Here is a 19,622-nt window from a genome sequence, read left to right as displayed (position 1 = left end):
ACTCCACTTTTCCCACCCTCTCCCAGCTTTCAGAACTGCTTTCTCACCCCCAACGTTCTGCCTCAACTAACTTACCCAGAACCTCTCTCAATGGTCTGTCTTCTGTCGCCTGATGGCATTCCTCTCCTCCCTGCGTGCAGTGTTCTACCACAGTGATTGTAACCTGCAGTAGCATTTACCTCAGTAAGAGAACCATCTCCACCCAAGTGGGTGCACTCAACACACTACATTTGGGGTGAGCCTGGTCTCCATCCCATCAAGTTGGAAGAGACACTCAGGTGCAGCCCCCAGCCCCCAATGGACCCTGCTCCCCTTCTCCATTCCTCCCCAGGGCCTGACCCTATATGCCTCACCTCCGTGAAATCTCCAGGTTTCACACTGCAGTGTTTTCAACTCTATGGCTTCTTTAGGATTCTAACTTAGGCAAAGTAGAACTAAATCTTATGCCCAAATTCTGAAACCACACAAGATGCAAGTGTTAAGAACCAACACAGATACACTCGAAATGCGTAAGAAGTGAAACTTGAATCTGGAATTGAGAAATGATCAGACATTCTAAGCTACAGGTCGCCCTGTCCTCCGTTCAGCTCTGAGCTGGGGGTTACGGTTCACCTCCATTCATCCTTATGCCATCAATATGCAGGTTTTCCAGAGTCCAGCTCCTTGCCCTTCAAACTAACCCTACCCACTGGGGCCCAGAATACCCAGGTGTGGACCATGGGGTCCATCCTCCATCAGGATGAACGGGAGGAATCAGCATTGGTCAGAGAGGAGGGTCCATCACTCTGTATGCCTGAGGGGTGGTGATTTCCCTAAATCAGAGGTAGAACAGGGAAGGGCAGAACTCCATAGACACTCCTGGGACACAGTCAAGCCCACCATGACACTTTTATTGCTTTAGTCAGTTTCAGATTCAGTGGTGAGGAGCTCAATCTGCAGGGAAGCTGAGAGAAGGGACAGATATCCGTGTAGGAAGGAGATAAAAGGTGGAGAGAGAGAAACTCTTGAGGAACACAGACTGGAAACACGTTAAGGAGCATCCAAGGTGAGGATAATGCACTTTTGGAGCTGGTCTCAGGAATCCTTTTTCTTAACCTGAGGAAAAGAGGACATTGTCAGGGTGCCAGAGGCCACCAAACAGTAGGAGTGGGTCAGAGGAAGCTGAGTCTAGGGCCTGATTTTGGGTAGAACTAGTTGATTCTCCCCATCCTCTAAAGCTACATTCTGTGATGATCTCAGACTTTCTCCCCAGTATGGCTGCCCTACTATAACTCCATTGAGGTGCCAGGACATGACACTGAGACCCCTTCAGTTACCCTACATGATATTCCACCCTCTCCCTTCAATCACCTGTCCCACCCTGCCCTCCTCCTTACCATGGCCATCAGCACCAGGGCGCTGACCAGCACAGCATAGAGGGTGGCCTTCCCCAGCAGGATCTCATAGAGGATGGTGGCAGACAGGACCCCTTGCTGATACGACACTGTTGGCAGGAAGGGAGAGCAGGTAGGTACCTGTGAGCAGGGATCTCTGGTCTCCTTGCCCACGCACCACCCCCCCTTCCATGCCCCACCAGGGTCCATGGGTTTTGCATTCTCTGGTTTAGAGCAAAGACCATGGGAGATGGAGACAAAGGAGCAGGGGGCCACTTACCCGAGGTGAAGCCACAGTCTGAAAGAAAAAAGGGGGAGGGAAATGGATGAGAGAGTCCATCTTCAAAAGCAGATTCAAAACTAAGCCAGCCTTCCTCAGTCCAATAGCTGGCAAGGTGCTAACTCTTGCCAACAACCATGTGAGCTTGGAAGTGGATCCTTCCCCACCTGAGCCTTCAGATAAGACTCCAGCTTTCGCTGACACCTGATTGCAGCCTCTTGAGGAAGACGAGGCAGCTAAGTTATGCCCAAATTCCTGACCCATCAAAACTATACAATAACAAATGTGTGGTATTTTGAGCTGCTTTCAAAAAAATCAAGAAAAACAAAAAACTAAGCCCGACTCCCAGGCTCAGGGCAGCCTCTGGTCAGAGTCCTAGCGCCGCCTTCCTTCTGTTTTGGCGATGTGGCCACAGCATCCTTGAAGGTCACGGAACATGGCAGCACTGAAGGGGATGAGGACACACTGCTCAGACCCTGAGCTGTGCAGGCGGGAGGGAGGGGGACCTTTCAGCACAGCTGAGCTGGGCTGACGATCTGGGATCTGGGGGAGGAATTAGCCCGAGGTGCCCTGTCCTCCCTCACGGTGGGCTTCCCACACCCTCCCCTTTATTCTGCATCTAGTCTCTCTGCTCTCCGCCCTGGATCTCCCCCTTTGTCTGCTCTGCCTCCCTCCTTGCTGAACCCCGCCGGAGCGGCTCACCTGCTCGGCCCCAGACCTCGGCACTGATGTTCTGGGTGACGGGTTTGGGCCCGTCCTGCTTCCACTCGTCCTCGTCCGAGACCCCGTGGAACCAGACTTGGCAGCGGAAGAGGTTGCGAGGGTTGTACCAGAAGGGGGCGGAGACCCTCAGCCGGCTGCTCAGACAGTAGCTGGAGTCACTGCGGCTGGGGTCCTCCTTGTGGGGCTGAGGGTCCGTGCTGACCCCTGTCTTGACCTGCTTCCCGTTCACCCACCAGCTCAGCTCCACGTGGTCGGGGTAGAAGCCCGTGGCCAGGCACACGAGCGTGGCCTTCTGGGTCCGGGAGATCTCAGCTTCTGACGGTTCGAACACAGCCACCTTGGGTGGGCTCACCTTGCTCAGGTCGTCTGGAAGGGAGAGGGGTTGGGAGCAGGGGTGGCTGGAGAGCCGGCTGGGCGTGGTAGGGCTGCGCCTGTGCCTGTGAGTCGGGGGCACAGGGAAGGGGGCCACGGGGTCATCGTAAAAGGAAATTACGTAGTAGTAGGTCCTGGTTGTTTGTTTGGGGGTCACCACCCGCTCCTCTGTGATTGTTCTCCCTCGGCCTGCCTGGCCTTTGTATTGACCCTACGACAGGCCTGTCTCCTGTGTCCCCAGCCCCTGAGGTGGCCTTACAGTTTCCTCACCTCAGACAGAGAGCCATCTCCCTGTGATTCAAATGCAGGCATCTTCAACCTTCTTTGCCCCTTTGATTCCACGTATTCTACTTTTCCCTACCAGCAAGCTTCCTAAATAGGCATCTGAGACCATCAGAGCAACTTCGGCTCCCGCCTGTCTCGCTACAACTAAGCCTCTGGTCTGTGGCGTCCCCCAGGGCTCCAGGTGAAGGCATTCCAGTTAATGCCCCTGCGGCCTTTTCATCTGGCTGCCTCATTGCTTCTGGGCCCTCCTACATTCATGTTATTCTGCTCTTTGCTTTTTATCGATTGTTTTGTTTGTTTCTGAGCAATTCTGTTACAAGCAAGACACCTCATTCTAAAGAGATCTAGTTTAGGCTGGAAGATGGAGAAAATGTTCTTCTAACTGACTCTTCACATTTCCCTGGATGTGATCTGAGTTCAGGGCTGGCTTCCTGGGTGTGTGACCTGTGCACACAGATTCACTTTTCCGACGTAATGGATCATTAAAGGGCCAGGGCTTGGGACTCAGATTTACCTGGTTCTGAGGTCTCCTGCTTTTCTCCACCCCCGCTGATCACAGGAACCCAGCTTCCCCTCCGGGAAAACACACTTCAGCTGAGCCTCATTGGCTCCATCTTAACGAGCCTAAGTACAAACAGCGCTTGCTGTTGTCAAATCATCCAGGTAAATATACCAGTATTGAGGGGTTCCTCCCCTCTGGAGCCTCAATGCTCCCAACAGCAGGTGACCTTTAAGGTCCTTTTCCAGCACTAAGAGCCTAAGATCCTTCTGGGAATGTTCCTCACCTCACAAGCAAAATATCTGCATTTTAATGCATGTCCTGCACCATCTGGCTGTTTAACCTAGAAGACATGGTGTGAGGAGGGAGATTTGGGGCTAGGGGATGAGAGGGGTACATTTGGTGAGTAAATCCACCCAGCGGCCCAGGTTCCCATCCAGCCCCCATGTGCTGTACACACAGCCTGGCCCTCAGGGGTCTGGGGCTTAGGAAGAGAGGAAGAGTTTTAAACCTAATTTTAAATCCAAACTTCTAAACAGTAAATCAACAAACCCCGCTGATTTCGATTCTCTCCCTCACTGCCTCGTGTTTATCTTTTTCACCTCTCTGTTCCACACTCTTGTCTGTCATCCTTTTCCTCCTCTGTTCGGTGGAAGCCTCCATCTGCACCTCCCAGGAGCCGGCTCTGCAGGGGGCCACACCCCGTGCTCATCCCTGCCTGTTCCTGCCCCTCCAGCCCATTTTCCCCTTTGCATCAGCTACACACCCTCCTGCCCTCCCCCCAGCCCAGACTGTCCTCCTCGGTCTTTTTCTCCAATCAAGCAGCTCTCAGAGTCCTAATAAATCCTCTCTCTCTCCAATGCTCACCCTGTCCCTAAGTATCTCAGAAACAAAGAGACCGAAGCCCCCCCTTTCCCTCTGTCCAAATTCCCGTCCCGGGAGTATCCCTACCCAATACCCTCCCCACCCAATATTCCCCACCTCCCTTGCAGAGTTGACCCCCAGCTGGACAACTGGCCACGCGCCCCAGCTCCAGCCCACACCACCCATCTCTGGGGACCCCCCAGGCGCCGGGCTGGAAGGAGGGGAGACATCCAAATCTTACCTATGACCGTGAGCCTGGTGCCTGGGCCAAAATACTGCGTATAGGAGCACAGTGAGGGGCCCCGCGCTCAAACCCCCGCAGCCCCAAGGCCGCTCCCGCTCCCGGGCCCCAGCGCCCTGCTTCAGGGCTGCGAGCGGACCAGGTGCCCGCGTCCGCCCCGCGCCCGCCGCCTTCCATCCTCCCCGCCGCCGCTGCCGCTGCCGGGCCCGCGGGCACTCACCCACCACGGTCAGCCGGCTGCCGGCCCCGAAGGGCAGGGCGGCGCCTGTAAAGCACAGCCCCGGGGCTCCCCACCCAAACCGAGGCGCGCCGCCCGCGCTCACCTAGCACCAGGAGCCGCGTGCCCGGCCCGAAGTACTGGGGCTGAGTCACGGCCCCCCAGCGCCGCGCAAAAACCCGCCGCGTCCCCGGCGGCAGCGTCCCCGCTCACCTAGCACCGACAGCCGGGTGCCCGCGCCGAAAAACAGAGGGTCGTTGCTCACAGCCCTGAGGCCCAGGACAAAAACCGGCGCTGCCCTCTCCTGACGTCCCGGACTCAGCCCAGGTCCCCACCGACCCCAAGCACAGCCCCAAATGGAGATGGGCAGCTGCCCACCTCTCTCCAGCCCGTCCTAGGGAGCGCTCACGGACCCCAGCTGCCCTCCTTACCCAGCACAGTCAGATGGGAGACATTGCCAAAATACAGCTTCCCGCTGTTCACATAGCCCTGGGGACTCGGGCACAAACTTAGTCTTCCCTGAGAGCAGCCCAGGAGGGTCCAGCGCCCACGCCCCCAAAGCCAGGGTTCAGGAGGTCATCCAGGCTGGGCAGCCCATCCTCCCTCCCACCTGGAGCAACCTTCTTACCTAGCACAGTGAGCCGGGTCCCTGGCCCAAAGTGCAGCTCATTGTAGGAGCACAGTGGGAAGGGGCTACCAAAAATTCCTCCCTCTTGCCCTCCTCCCCTGGCACAGACTGGGCCCACCCTCCTTCTCCCTGGCTTCTCTCTTCCCACCTCTCTCCAGAACTAGCTGGACACAGAAATCTGGGCCCTGCCTGAGGTCATCCCCAATTTGCAGAGAGTCAGCTTGGCTTGGGGACTTATAGTAGTTGTGAAATTGGAAGGGGTATTTGTGATGGAGATTTTGCTGGATTGGGAAGTGTTCTAGGCTAGACCCTGCCTCTTACTACTTCTGGGACCTGCAACCTCCCTGGCCTTCGTTTCTGCAACTGAAAAATGGGGTAATATCTTCCCCACAGCGTTGTTGTGAGTGCTTAACAAATTACACACCAGCAAGTACTTTGTCAAAGGGCAAGTTTTGTGAAAAGCACTGAATCATGATTCCACTTTAATGGCTTGATTCTTCACTTTCCTGGAAGCTGAGTGTGGAGCAGGGAGAGGCAGAGGTGATCACTGAGTCCAGATCCCTGTGAGATCACATCAGGGACCCGCTCAGTAGCTCTCTCCCAGCTACTCTCCCCATGCAGGAGCCCCCCCTGGGCAGGTGGAGCTATTTTCTGAGGCAGGGCTTTTTCTAAAAGCCCTTCCTCTAACTGAATCATCGTGCCCCCCCCCGAAGTCCCCACAATGTTACACTATGATACAAAAATGTCCTCTCCTATTGTCCCCCTCCCTTAACGACTGTGCAGAGGCAGGAAGTGCAGGTGGCAGAGGTTGGTCTGATGGAGTGGGGTGGGAAAAAAACTCAGAGTAATCGAAAGTGGGGAGGGGCTTGGGGAATGTCAGGGTGCTAGTGGAGGGGGAAGGGGACAGAGAGGCCCCTCCTGGAACCTACGCCACCCTGAGAAGATCTCCTATGTCATCAGGGCTCCCCTCTGGGACGCACTGTGCCCACCTGCAAAGACTGGCATTTATAGTGAGGCGGGTGGGAGGAGCATCCCTAGAGCAGGTGATGGCAACTTAGGGCAGGAGGACACACAGCCTGGAAAGCTCAGCGATTCCCCATTGCTTCCTGCCTGAATAGGGTCCAAGCTCCTTCCCCTTCATTAGTCCACAGATACTTAATGCACATCTACCATATGCCAGGCCTCATGCTGGTTGCAAGGATAGAGTCCACTCTCAAAGCGGGAAGCCCCAACCTGCCTTTTCAGCCTTATGACTTCCACCTTGGACCTCGCAGCCCGCTGAGCAGAAGTAACCAGAAGTACCTGACCCTGTAGTTTCATATCCTGTTCATACATCTGACTATCATGACCTCTCTCCCACATGGCTAACTGAGACCAATTCTTCCTTTGAAGAATTGCCACCTTCTCAGACTCTCCCCTGATGGTCCCAGTCACCTAGTGCTAGCCTCTGCCTGCATTTTAGGAGACAGCTCACGTTGCTGTTGAAAGCATCACCTTGTATGTTAACTGTTTCTATTCATGAATTATCCCCCTTATGAACAGGGAAGCTTCTCGGGGACTCTGACCTGGGTATCTCTGTTTTCTTGAAGGTTACGAGCAAATGTTGCAACGATATGTGCTTAACGACGAGGCTCCTCTGCTCATGCATACAGGTAGACATAGGTGTTTATGCATGTGTGTTGGTATATGTGCAGACACCCATGTTAGAATGCACGCAGTGTTGCAGTAGTGGGAGGAGGCTGTGTGCTGCAGGCCTGTGAGGGGGACGGTAGATGGCTGCTTCAGGCAGACCTTAGGGTGATATCTGCTCCTGAATTGGGTCACTTTGGGCAAACTCATTGATTCATTCATTTCTTTAAAGAGAATTTATTGGGTTAGTACACTGAACCAAGGTACTATGCCACATCGCAAGGATACTGTAATACAACACAACCTGATCCTCAAGGAGCTGACCTTCTAGTGGGGGTGTCAGACAAGGAAAGAGGTAGTTTCCATCAACTGTGGTCAGTGGCAGGAAGGAGATGCACACAGGGTACTGTGATAGCAAAATACAGGGGGAATTTCATCCAGTTGCATGGAGTAAGGGGCAAAGATCCTCCAGAGAAGGCTACTTGCTGGGGAAGATGTCATCGCTGAATCTGCAAGGATGAGTGGGAGCTCACATATGTGTCATTCCAGGTAGAGGAGTGCAAGATGGCCTGAGAGCCAGTGACTCGGGGGTTCAGGGTGACAGCAGTGAGGGTGAGTGTGGATAAAGTGGTGGAGGACAATGGTGGGTCTTTTATGCCATCCTGAGGACTTTGGGTTACATCACCATGGTGACAATGAGACAGTAAAGAGCTTTGGGAGGATTTCTAGAAATACCAACAGGGCTGATCCTTGGTTTTAGGGAAACTTATTTTCTATCCTCCCAGGACTGATCAGGGACATATTCACACACATTTAATTCACTAGAGTGAAATTTATAACCAGCTTTGTAACTTAAACTGGAAGATACATCTGATAAGGAGAATAGATAGTAATAGTAATTTCTCTTCTTCTCACCTGGAATCACTCCTTGGTGACGAAGGAAGCTGAGGAGTGCCCTCAGGGAGACAGTGGAGAGGAGCGTGGGTGATGTATATGACACCCAGCTCTGTGGGCCATGGGGACATGACCACTCAGCAAGTGGACACAGCTCTTCCTCAGAGCACCTTTGTCCAGGTAGGACAGAAATTTCCTATAGGCAGCATCACAACTTTTTCTAGGTTGTTCCAGAGTAAGCCTCTCTCTTCACCAATCACACCCTTTCACATGTACTTAAGTCCTCCCGACAATGAGGAGTAGTACCAGCCACAGGCTGGGTCCCTTGACCCTCCTACCTGAAGGGACTGCACTTTCTTGAATACCTCTTGTTTCTACCCTGGCTGGAGTCACATGGGACTTCAGAGATGGACGGAAGAGATATCTAGACACTCACAAGGCAGACTCAAGCCAGATCAGGCCATTTTTATTGGTTGAATCAGTTCAGGCCCGCCAGGGTCCCCCTTGGGCTAGGGAGATTTTGGTCATGAGTGTTTGGGACGCATGCACACACGGGTAGATACTGGGATGCGTGGAGAGATGAGAGCACCTCTTCTGAAGCACTGGGTAGGAATGGAAAAAGCAGAATTCACATCAGGGCAATAACAGGCTGGAAGCTCCTGGCTCTGCCTCTAAGCTGGCTTCAGGAATCCTTTCTCTTGACCTGAGGAAGAGAAAGTTCGGGGGTCACCAGGAGCCAGGAGTGCTGAGGACTAAGAGGAAGTAGGGTGTCCCACTGACAAGACAAAGAGCAGGGTTCCCCCAACATCCATCCATTGGGTTTTCGGGTGACCCCAGTTTCTCCTTCACAGCATGGCGCTTGCATTGTGATCCCAGAGGTATAAGGTGTCTTCTGAGGCATGTGGGTGACTCCCCCTCTTCCCCTGTGCCCACTCTGGTCCTGGCAGGATCTCTGTGTTCCTGGGTGTGAGTTGCTGTGTTTCAAGTGTCACCTCGAGCCCGCTGGCCCCACCCTGCCCTCCTCCTTACCATGGCCATCAGCACCAGGGCGCTGACCAGCACAGCATAGAGGGTGGCCTTCCCCAGCAGGATCTCATAGAGGATGGTGGCAGACAGGACCCCTTGCTGATAGGACACTGTTGGCAGGAAGGGAGAGCAGGTAGGTACCTGTGAGCAGGGATCTCTGGTCTCCTTGCCCACGCACCAACCCCCTTCCATGCCCTACCATGGTCCATGGGTTTTGCAATCTCTGGTTTAGAGCAAAGACCATGGGAGATGAAGACAAAGGAACAGGGGGCCACTTACCCGAGGTGAAGCCACAGTCTGAAAGAAAAAAGGGGGAGGGAAATGGATGAGAGAGTGCATCTTCAAAAGCAGATTCAAAACTAAGCCAGCCTTCCTCAGTCCAATAGCTGGCAAGGTGCTAACTCTTGCCAACAACCATGTGAGCTTGGAAGTGGATCCTTCCCCACCTGAGCCTTCAGATAAGACTCCAGCTTTGGCTGACACCTGATTGCAGCCTCTTGAGGAAGACGAGGCAGCTAAGTTATGCCCAAATTCCTGACCCATCAAAACTGTACAATAACAAATGTATAGTATTTTGAGCTGCTTTCAAAAAAATCAAGAAAAACAAAAAACTAAGCCCGACTCCCAGGCTCAGGGCAGCCTCTGGTCAGAGTCCTAGCGCCGCCTTCCTTCTGTTTTGGCGATGTGGCCACAGCATCCTTGAAGGTCACGGAACATGGCAGCACTGAAGGGGATGAGGACACACTGCTCAGACCCTGAGCTGTGCAGGCGGGAGGGAGGGGGACCTTTCAGCACAGCTGAGCTGGGCTGACGATCTGGGATCTGGGGGAGGAATTAGCCCGAGGTGCCCTGTCCTCCCTCACGGTGGGCTTCCCACACCCTCCCCTTTATTCTGCATCTAGTCTCTCTGCTCTCCCCCCTGGATCTCCCCCTTTGTCTGCTCTGCCTCCCTCCTTGCTGAACCCCGCCGGAGCGGCTCACCTGCTCGGCCCCAGACCTCGGCACTGATGTTCTGGGTGACGGGTTTGGGCCCGTCCTGCTTCCACTCGTCCTCGTCCGAGACCCCGTGGAACCAGACTTGGCAGCGGAAGAGGTTGCGAGGGTTGTACCAGAAGGGGGCGGAGACCCTCAGCCGGCTGCTCAGACAGTAGCTGGAGTCACTGCGGCTGGGGTCCTCCTTGTGGGGCTGAGGGTCCGTGCTGACCCCTGTCTTGACCTGCTTCCCGTTCACCCACCAGCTCAGCTCCACGTGGTCGGGGTAGAAGCCCGTGGCCAGGCACACGAGCGTGGCCTTCTGGGTCCGGGAGATCTCAGCTTCTGACGGTTCGAACACAGCCACCTTGGGTGGCGTCACCTTGCTCAGGTCATCTGGAAGGGAGAGGGGTTGGGAGCAGGGGTGGCCGGAGAGCCGGCTGGGCGTCGTAGGGCTGCGCCTGTGCGTGTGAGTCGGGGGCACAGGGAAGGGGGCCACGGGGTCATCGTAAAAGGAAATTACGTAGTATTAGGTCCTGGTTGTTTGTTTGGGGGTCACCACCCGCTCCTCTGTGATTGTTCTCCCTCGGCCTGCCTGGCCTTTGTATTGACCCTACGACAGGCCTGTCTCCTGTGTCCCCAGCCCCTGAGGTGGCCTTACAGTTTCCTCACCTCAGACAGAGAGCCATCTCCCTGTGATTCAAATGCAGGCATCTTCAACCTTCTTTGCCCCTTTGATTCCACGTATTCTACTTTTCCCTACCAGCAAGCTTCCTAAATAGGCATCTGAGACCATCAGAGCAACTTCGGCTCCCAGCTGTCTCGCTACAACTAAGCCTCTGGTCTGTGGCGTCCCCGAAGGCTCCAGGTGAAGGCATTCCAGTTAATGCCCCTGCGGCCTTTTCATCTGGCTGCCTCATTGCTTCTGGGCCCTCCTACATTCATGTTATTCTGCTCTTTGCTTTTTATCGATTGTTTTGTTTGTTTCTGAGCAATTCTGTTACAAGGAAGTCATCTCATTCTAAAGAGATCTAGTTTAGGCTGGAAGATGGAGAAAATGTTCTTCTAACTGACTGTTCACATTTCCCTGGATGTGATCTGACTTCAGGGCTGGCTTCCTGGGTGTGTGACCTGTGCAGTCACACGGGACCCCACACTTAGAAGGGCCCCTTGTTGATTTAATGTGCTGGTGTCACCATTTTGAAAGTCTAAGTAATTTTTAATAAAAGCCCTGGGTGTTCCCTTTGCGGTGGTTCTGCTTCCCATCAGGTCTGCTGCCCCACCCTGCTTTTCTCACCTTGCTGATAACTCCTCTGTCCCTTGGTCTTTACTGGCCGACCAGGTCTGAAATGGAAATCTCCTAACTTCTCTCTGCTGTCCTGGCTCCATCAGGCTTTCTGCCCCCAGCCTGGTTATTCACTCTCGCCTCAAAGACCCTGCCCCTGAGTTTCAACCAGCCCTCCAAGGGCACTATGGAATCTACTCCTCTGACCTCCTCACCCAGCAAACTCTCAGCCCCTATTGGAAAAAGTAAAGATGCCTTTGGAGCCACATGCGATGCTCCCCATGATGTTGACGTGATGGACCGAACGATCAGAAGCCAGACCTTCCTCACACCCTGAAGCACTGACTGCATGGCTCCACGATGAGGGCAAAGCCGGTTCTCCCTCCATGTTCGCGAGTCCCTGTGGGGTGTGGGTCGGCTTGCCCATGTGGGTGTACTGTGTGTGTCCTGGTGAGCTTCTGTTGTGTGTGCTTGGATGTGGGCTGAACTAGCCTCAGGCAGAACTCTGAAGTTTATCGGTCCTGTTCCCAGCCCTCCTCCCCATTAGCCACATGCCAAACCTGCCCCTCCTTTGGCACTGGGCTCCCCTCCCTTGCCAGTGGCCACCTAGCAGAAGGGTAGGGAGGGGACCACTGCATTACAAGAGGTTTCCTGGATACCCTCCATGTAGCTACTCTTGTAAGTCTCACAGCAGATTTAGCAGTAGGTATTGTTGATGACATTGTATAGAAGAGGGAAGGTTCCCACAGATTCACTTGGCCAAGGTCACCAGATCATTAAAGGGCCAGGGCTTGGGACTCAGATTTACCTGGTTCTGAGGTCTCCTGCTTTTCTCCACCCCCGCTGATCACAGGAACCCAGCTTCCCCTCCGGGAACACACACTTCAGCTGATCCCCACTGGCTCCATCTTAACGAGCCTAAGTACAAACAGCGCTTGCTGTTGTCAGATCATCCAGGTAAATATACCCGTATTGAGGGGTTCCTCCCCTCTGGAGCCTCAATGCTCCCAACAGCAGGTGACCTTTAAGGTCCTTTTCCAGCACTAAGAGCCTAAGATCCTTCTGGGAATGTTCCTCACCTCACAAGCAAAATATCTGCATTTTAATGCATGTCCTGCACCATCTGGCTGTTTAACCTAGAAGACATGGTGTGAGGAGGGAGATTTGGGGCCAGGGGATGAGAGGGGTACATTTGGTGAGTAAATCCACCCAGCGGCCCAGGTTCCCATCCAGCCCCCATGTGCTGTACACACAGCCTGGCCCTCAGGGGTCTGGGGCTTAGGAAGAGAGGAAGAGTTTTAAACCTAATTTTAAATCCAAACTTCTAAACAGTAAATCAACAAACCCCGCTGATTTCGATTCTCTCCCTCACTGCCTCGCGTTTACCTCTTTCACCTCTCTGTTCCACACTCTTGTCTGTCATCCTTTTCCTCCTCTGTTCGGTGGAAGCCTCCATCTGCACCTCCCAGCAGCCGGCTCTGCAGGGGCCACACCCCGTGCTCATCCCTGCCTGTTCCTGCCCCTCCGGCCCATTTTCCCCTTTGCATCAGCTACACACCCTCCCGCCCTCCCCCCAGCCCAGACTGTCCTCCTCGGTCTTTTTCTCCAATCAAGCAGCTCTCAGAGTCCTAATAAATCCTCTCTCTCTCCAATGCTCACCCTGTCCCTAAATATCTCAGAAACAAAGAGACCAAAGCCCCCCCTTACCCTCTGCCTCTGTTCCAGAACCAGGAGTACCCCATGCCAGGCCCTTCATCCCTTGCAGAGCTGACCCCACAGATGGCCACCTGGCAACCCAGCCCAGCTCCAGCCCTGCCCACCCATCTCCGGGGACACGATGGGCTGCGAATGGAAGGCAGGGAGGCAGCCAGATCTCACCTGTGACCCTGAGCCTGGTGCCTGGGCCGAAATACCGCTCATTGGAGCACGGAGTCCCGGTCCCGCACGCAAACCCCTCAGCGCCCAGCCACTCGGCCTCCGGGTCCCAGCGCCCGGCTCCGACCTTCCATCCCGCCCCGCCGCCGCTGCCGGGCCCGCGGGCACTCACCCACCACGGTCAGCCGGCTGCCGGCCCCGAAGGGCAGGGCGGCGCCTGTAAAGCACAGCCCCGGGGCTCCCCACCCAAACCGAGGCGCGCCGCCCGCGCTCACCTAGCACCAGGAGCCGCGTGCCCGGCCCGAAGTACTGGGTCTCTGAGTCACGGCCCCCCAGCGCCGCGCAAAAACCCGCCGCGCATCCCGCCGCGTCCCCGGCGGCAGCGTCCCCGCTCACCTAGCACCGACAGCCGGGTGCCCGCGCCGAAGTACTGAGTGTTTTGGCTCACAGCCCTGAGGCCCAGGACAAAAACCGGCGCTGCCCTCTCCTGACGTCCCGGACTCTGCCCAGGTCCCCACCGACCCTGAGCACAGCCCCAAATGGAGATGGGCAGCTGCCCACCTCTCTCCAGCCCGTCCTAGGGAGCATTCAGGGACCCCAGATGCCCTCCTTACCCAGCACAGTCAGATGGGAGCCATCCCCAGAATACAGCTCTCTGGTATTCACACAGCCCTGGGACCCCGGAGCAAACTTTGCCTTCTCAGAGAGCAGCCTAGGAGGGTCCAGCGCCCACGCCCCCAAAGCCAGGGTTCAGGAGGTCATCCAGGCTGGGCAGCCCATCCTCCCTCCCCCCCCCGGAGCAACCTTCTTACCTAGCACAGTGAGCCGGGTCCCTGGCCCGAAGTACTGCTCACTGTAGGGGCACAGTGGGAAGGGGCTACCAAGAATTCCTCCCTCTTGCCCTCCTCCCCTGGCACAGACTGGGCCCACCCTTCTCCTCCCTGGCTTCTCTCTTCCCACCTCTCTCCAGAACTAGCTGGACACAGAAATCTGGGCCCTGCCTGAGGTCATCCCCAATTTGCAGAGAATCAGCTTGGCTTGGGGACTTATAGTAGTTGTGAAATTGGAAGGGGTATTTGTGATGGAGATTTAGCTGGATTGGGAAGTGTTCCAGGCTAGACCCTGCCTCTTACTACTTCTGTGACCTGCAACCTCCCTGGCCTTCGTTTCCACAACTGAAAAATGGGGTAATATCTTCCCCACAGCGCTGTTGTGAGTGCTTAACAAATTACACACCTGCAAGTGCTTTGTCAAAGGGCAAGTTTTGTGAAAAGTTTTATGATTATCCCACTTCAACGTTTTGATTCTTCATGTTCCTGGGAAGCTTAGTGTGGAGCAGGGAGAGGCAGAGGGGGTTCGTTTGGGCGTCACCATCCCAATTCTCTGCTGTTAGTCTCCCTCATCTTTGCCCCTTCTTTCTCCCCCCAATGGGCACTCACTACTGACTGCCTCCCACAAGTCCCTAAGGTGGCATTATATCCTGATTTTCTTGGCTGTGTTTGAAAAGCACCTGTACTTGGGGCCCTGTAGGATTATCCATCGAATGAGTATATCTGTCTATTTTCTTCCTAGTTCAAATCCCTCTTTGGTGCATGACTATCTAACTTTTCAGACTCAGAAGCAATTACAGTAGAGTTGAAATAAGCCTGGATTTTGAGGCAAAGGATTCCTACTAGTAGCGTGATCCTGAGAACTCAACTGACTTTTTCCAATGATCATTTTCCTGTTTTTGCAGGGTGTATGTGCTTATCTGTTTGAGTGACGGCACATATTAATTAGAATTAGCCATTCTTCCCCAGAAGAGATACTTTTCCCGTTGCATCTGACATATTCTTTTCTCTATACTCTACCCAACTCACGTTTTGTTTTGATTTTACATGTAACCGGCTTTGTGGAGCCCCCGTGCCTCTGGCTATTATCCTATCTGATGTTCCACACTGACTGCTACACCAGGGCGCCCGGGGTGTCTGGTAGCTTGCCGAGGATGGCTGGAATCCCATGAAAGGAACTGTTCATGGGTTGAACCCTTTCTTATTTCCAGTGCCCAGCAAACCTCTCTACCCGCTTTTGAATCCTAGCTCTAGCCGCGCTTTATATTCATAAAAGCAGCAAAAGCTTAGAAACGAACAAATCCCAAAGTCCGAGGGCCAGTTCATCAGAGGGTTCATATTATAAAGTCCCAGGCCCTTTGGCATGCCTGACAGAAGGGAGAGAATTTCTGGAATTGTTGGAAGGCAGGCCCTCATGTGAAGACATGGAGGGATGGGAAAAAAACACGTCTACCTTTCAAGCACCCTCCTTGTTGCCAGAATGTACTGTGCCCTCTGTTTGGCTCTGTTCTGGGAATGAGTTTGTGGAGCAGAAGTATGGCAAACCCAGATGTCTCCACTTTATCCGAGTTTGGGAAATGTTTCTAATGGGAAAATTGAGCCACAGGTTTGGAAAAAGGCAAACTCTGTGACACAGTGAGGATAAACAACAAGAATGAAAAGGATGGCTACAAGAGGGTAAATCCTTTACAGAGGATTTTCACATGATTTAGTCCCTTACAGTTTCAGGACCCCAAGAGACTACCACTGTCATCTCTGTTTTATACATCTCAGAGGGCCTGAGACAGTTTAGGTCACTTTGCAAATTGCATGAGCCCTTCCTTCCCCAGAACCCAGGCATTTTGAATCCCAGTGATTTGTACTTTCCAATTTCCATGACACTCCCTGGCACGTGCTCCCATCTGCAGGACAAAGGCTGCTCCAGCCAACCAATCTGGTAGAACCTCTGTGGCCCACTGCTCTGGCCATGTCTATAACTCCAGCCCAGGCCCATCTCACCCTTGCCCTGCTTCTCCCACCTGCCTGCTTTCTCCAGAGGGTGGTAATGGTGTGTTAGTGTTTCACGATGGGCCTCTGACTCGCTGATCTCAGCACAGATCCTGAGGTTTGAGAGCACGGGGCCTCTACCTACTTCTCTTCTTTCTGCCTTGGCTGTTGCTAAGATGGTGTAAGTTTCCAGTTGTAACAGCTTATTCAGACCTACCTCCTCTGACCCCCACGAAGCACAATGTTCCCCAGGGCCACCCCTGCAAGCTCACATGATGCCGTGACACGGACCTCGGCCCTTAGGGCTCAGGAGCCCCCCTCAAGCCACCTCAGTCTCACCAAGCTGCTCCCCTATGGCCTCCTGAGCCCTTAAACCACCTCAGGAAGACACACATGGATCTTGGAGACAGAGAAGGAGGACAAGGAAGGCGAGGACAGCGCTCTGAGCTGGAGGGAGGTGTTGGGGTGGATTTTAACATAGAAGACGGAGCTATTCACCAAAACGGGGTCAACAGTGCAGGATCAGAGTTAGAAGGAGGGGGAGAAATGGAGAAGATCAGATAAGAAAGGGAAAGTAAAGCAGCACACCCGCTGAAACAGGAGAGAGGAGAGGAATCTTGGAGAACAATAAGAAGAAGAACGAGAAAACACAAAGCCGGGAGACGAAGCACAGAAGCACAGCTCCTTTGAGCCCTCGGCCAAAGAGCCGCATCAAACACAGCGGGGCAAGCTGGAGATGCTCCGGAAGGAAAGGGCAGTTCTGACCCCCTCCTTACACCCCCCTCCCTGCCTGATACCTGTCACGGTGAGCCTGGTGCCGATCCCAAAGTGGAGGGGCGAATTATAGGAACACAGCTGCAGGAGGCTGTAGGAAAAACCCCCAGAGGTCTCCAGCCAGAGCGCTTAGTCTTAGCTCCTTGAGAGCAGAGATGGCCACCTTTCCCTGCCTGGATTCACGGCTCTGGACCAAAGGGATCCCACTGGGAGAAAGGCCTAAGCACACTCTGGGGAAAGAGGGGAAAGAGGAGGAGGCTTAGGAGGGGCCGATCCACGCACAGGAGAAGGAGGGATGGACCACCGACAGAAGAGTAAGGAAGCAGTTTATGGGCTGAAGACTTAGAGGACAGACAGAGGAATCAACCAAGCCTCATCTAAAGCAGCGGCAGACCCAGCTCCCTGGAAGCCCCCAGGGACCAGAGTTTACTCAATCCCCTCCCACCGCGGCTGGACAGAGAGATAGACACTCCGGGTCCAAGGGACAATGGCCCCGTCTCCCGGCTCCGGCGCCTTACCCAGGACAGAGAGTCGAGTCCCACCTCCAAAGTGCTGCACTCGGTCGCTCCACAGTATAACACGGGCGTGGCAAACCCCAGAGCGGCCGGTATGGGGCCCTTCTTCCCAGAAACGAGCTTCCCCCCAGAACTTCTGGGGGTGCTAGCACCTTCTCCGCTCACCCACACTCTCCGCCTTTTCTCTGCTGCGTTCTCAGTCCCTGCTTTCTCTAAGGGGAACTTCTAGAACTCCAGCCTTACAACACATCATCCCCAGGGAAGACCTTTACTTACCCAGCCCAGAAAGCTTTGTCCCGCTGCTGAAATACAGGCTTTCATTAGTCACACAACACTTAAGCCTGGCAGGGAAACTGTGCCTACGCCTCTCATTCCTTCCCCACCCCCCGCCGGTCCCCCTGCAGCTCTCCTGTCCCCTTCCTTGGCGGAATTTAACTCCCAGAGGTGGAGTGGGTGACAACTGTCCAACCCGAAAAGCTGCGGTCAGAGGACCAGTTTGGCCCCCTGTGAGACTTCTCACCCCCCTCTCCTGTGTCCATCTCCTTTCTGCGCGAGGGAGAGAAACGGCAGGACTGAAAGATCCAAGGCCAGACGCTCTCCCATCTACCGTGGCCATGAGGGGCACCCTCCAAGGAGATGGAAGATGGACAAGGAGACCCCTTTCTAGCTGAGACTACTTGCCTCTCAGTAGGGAAACCCAGGCTTGGCACAGCGAGCCTATGACATTATTGGAGAGGGAGGCCGTCCATCTCATCAAGATAAGAATTCATCAAGACGGGAATTCAGATTTTTCTGATAAAAACATGTTTTAACCTAGGCACCCATATCGGAGGCTCCATCTGGACCCTGCCCTTCCCTGTAGGTTCCCAGCCCTCCAGCCCCGACTGGCTTACCTATGACAGTGAGCCGGCTTCCCTCCCCAAAATAGTAGGTGTCTCCAGAGCACAGCCTCCCAGATTCACTTCAAAACCTCTCCTTGTCTGCTGGGATTCTGGGAGAGGTTAGGGTGTTCATGGCTCCCTTCCCTCCCAGAGCCACCAGCCCCCTTCAAACACTCTGCATACGGTTCCAGAACTTTCCAGGACCCCAGGACCCAGGAGCTGGGTCATCCCTTCCCTCCCACATTCCCCGAGAGAGTCCTCCCTCATGGTACCCACCTGGAGACCCTGGCCTTACCTACAACAGTCAGCTTGGTCCCTGGGCCGAAGGTATAGTCATAGCACATCAGAATACAGCTGCCTTACAATGCACGCTTGGGACCCGCCTTCCCCTACGAGGGGCCAGGAAAGGCCTGGACTGTGTCTTACCTACAACCGTGAGCCTGGTGCCTTCTCCGAAGAAGACTTCAGTGTTTGCACAGTGACGCGGAGCACGGAGGAAAACAAATGCGAGGTGTGCAGAGAGGAGGGGGTTTTGCTTGGTGCCTGGTGGACTCTGGGACTAGGAATCCCCTCCTGTGCTTTACAGATATCGCACAGAAGAATGTTTTCGACTTTTGACTCTTGGGCCCACGGAACACGGGCAGAGTCCATCCAGAGGGCCCTGTGCCCTGTTTTTTGATTCTTCCTGAGGGTCCATCAAAAGGATGTGGGCCTGGAGAGGAGGGCAGGGTCCCAGAGACCCATGACTGTCCCTGGAGGGCTGGGATAGTGCTGGCTTCTTCCTTCATAGAACGGTCACCTCCCATGTACCTTCCCATTGACCTTGTCCTTGGGTGGGGGGAGGGGGAGGGGTGGGATAAAGGGGTCTCTCTGAGGCCTTCACCCATGAGGCCACAGAGGCATCTTCTTATGTCTGGCCTTTCTGCCTGGAAGCTTCAGCTCTGATCCAGGCCTGTCCTTCTCCACGGCCTGGGCTTGACAGGTTGACGGGGGGAAGGTGGAGACATTCTGACCCAAACCACCCTTGGGCCTGTGACCTGGGCGAAGAATGGAAGGACGGTGGGAATTGGGACAGGCAGAAAGGTTTTTGTAAAGGATTCCCGTAGGGTTGAATCACCGTGGTCCCCCTGTCCTCACAACGTTACAGCTTTATACAAAAACGTCTCCTCCCATGCGTCCGCCCCTCCAAGCTGGAGTCTGGGAGAAACCACCAGAGCAGCTGCCCCTGTGAGGGCACTGGAGGGCGAGGCGGTGACATCACCGCCCCAGGTGCAAGTGGCGGGGAGGACGGACCAGGCCAGGGGGTTCCCTCCTCATGCTCATGCCCTTCTTAGCTCCTCAGAGCCGTGTGTCTGTGCATCAGGGGCTGCTTTCCCTGGTATCCGCCCCTCTGCAAGCTGGCGTCATAGTAGCAGCCCCTTTCTATCTCGGGACTGCCCCGATGCTGGGCACCCAGAGGTCACACCTTTCAGC

At 54.6% G+C, this 19,622-nt stretch overlaps 2 gene segments (V, D, J or C); both read right to left on the bottom strand.

Annotated features, from left to right (window-relative positions):
* Positions 1-869: 869 nt before the first annotated feature.
* Positions 870-7,799, bottom strand: LOC309665825 (T cell receptor beta constant 1-like). The segment is given in 7 exons: positions 7,792-7,799; positions 5,068-5,123; positions 4,673-4,902; positions 2,356-2,959; positions 1,654-1,671; positions 1,377-1,483; positions 870-1,095 (listed from the first exon to the last, which is right to left on the bottom strand).
* A 651-nt stretch (positions 7,800-8,450) lies between these two features.
* LOC309666038 (T cell receptor beta constant 1-like) lies at positions 8,451-18,552 on the bottom strand. The segment is given in 5 exons: positions 18,445-18,552; positions 10,013-10,399; positions 9,311-9,328; positions 9,035-9,141; positions 8,451-8,708 (listed from the first exon to the last, which is right to left on the bottom strand).
* Between the last annotated feature and the right edge of the window lie 1,070 nt (positions 18,553-19,622).

This window comes from Balaenoptera physalus (genome assembly GCF_965194825.1).
Source record: "Balaenoptera physalus genome assembly, chromosome: 8".
Taxonomy (NCBI): domain Eukaryota; kingdom Metazoa; phylum Chordata; class Mammalia; order Artiodactyla; family Balaenopteridae; genus Balaenoptera; species Balaenoptera physalus.
The sequence above is the reverse complement of the archived record's forward strand: the minus strand, read 5'-3'. Positions and strand labels throughout refer to the sequence as shown.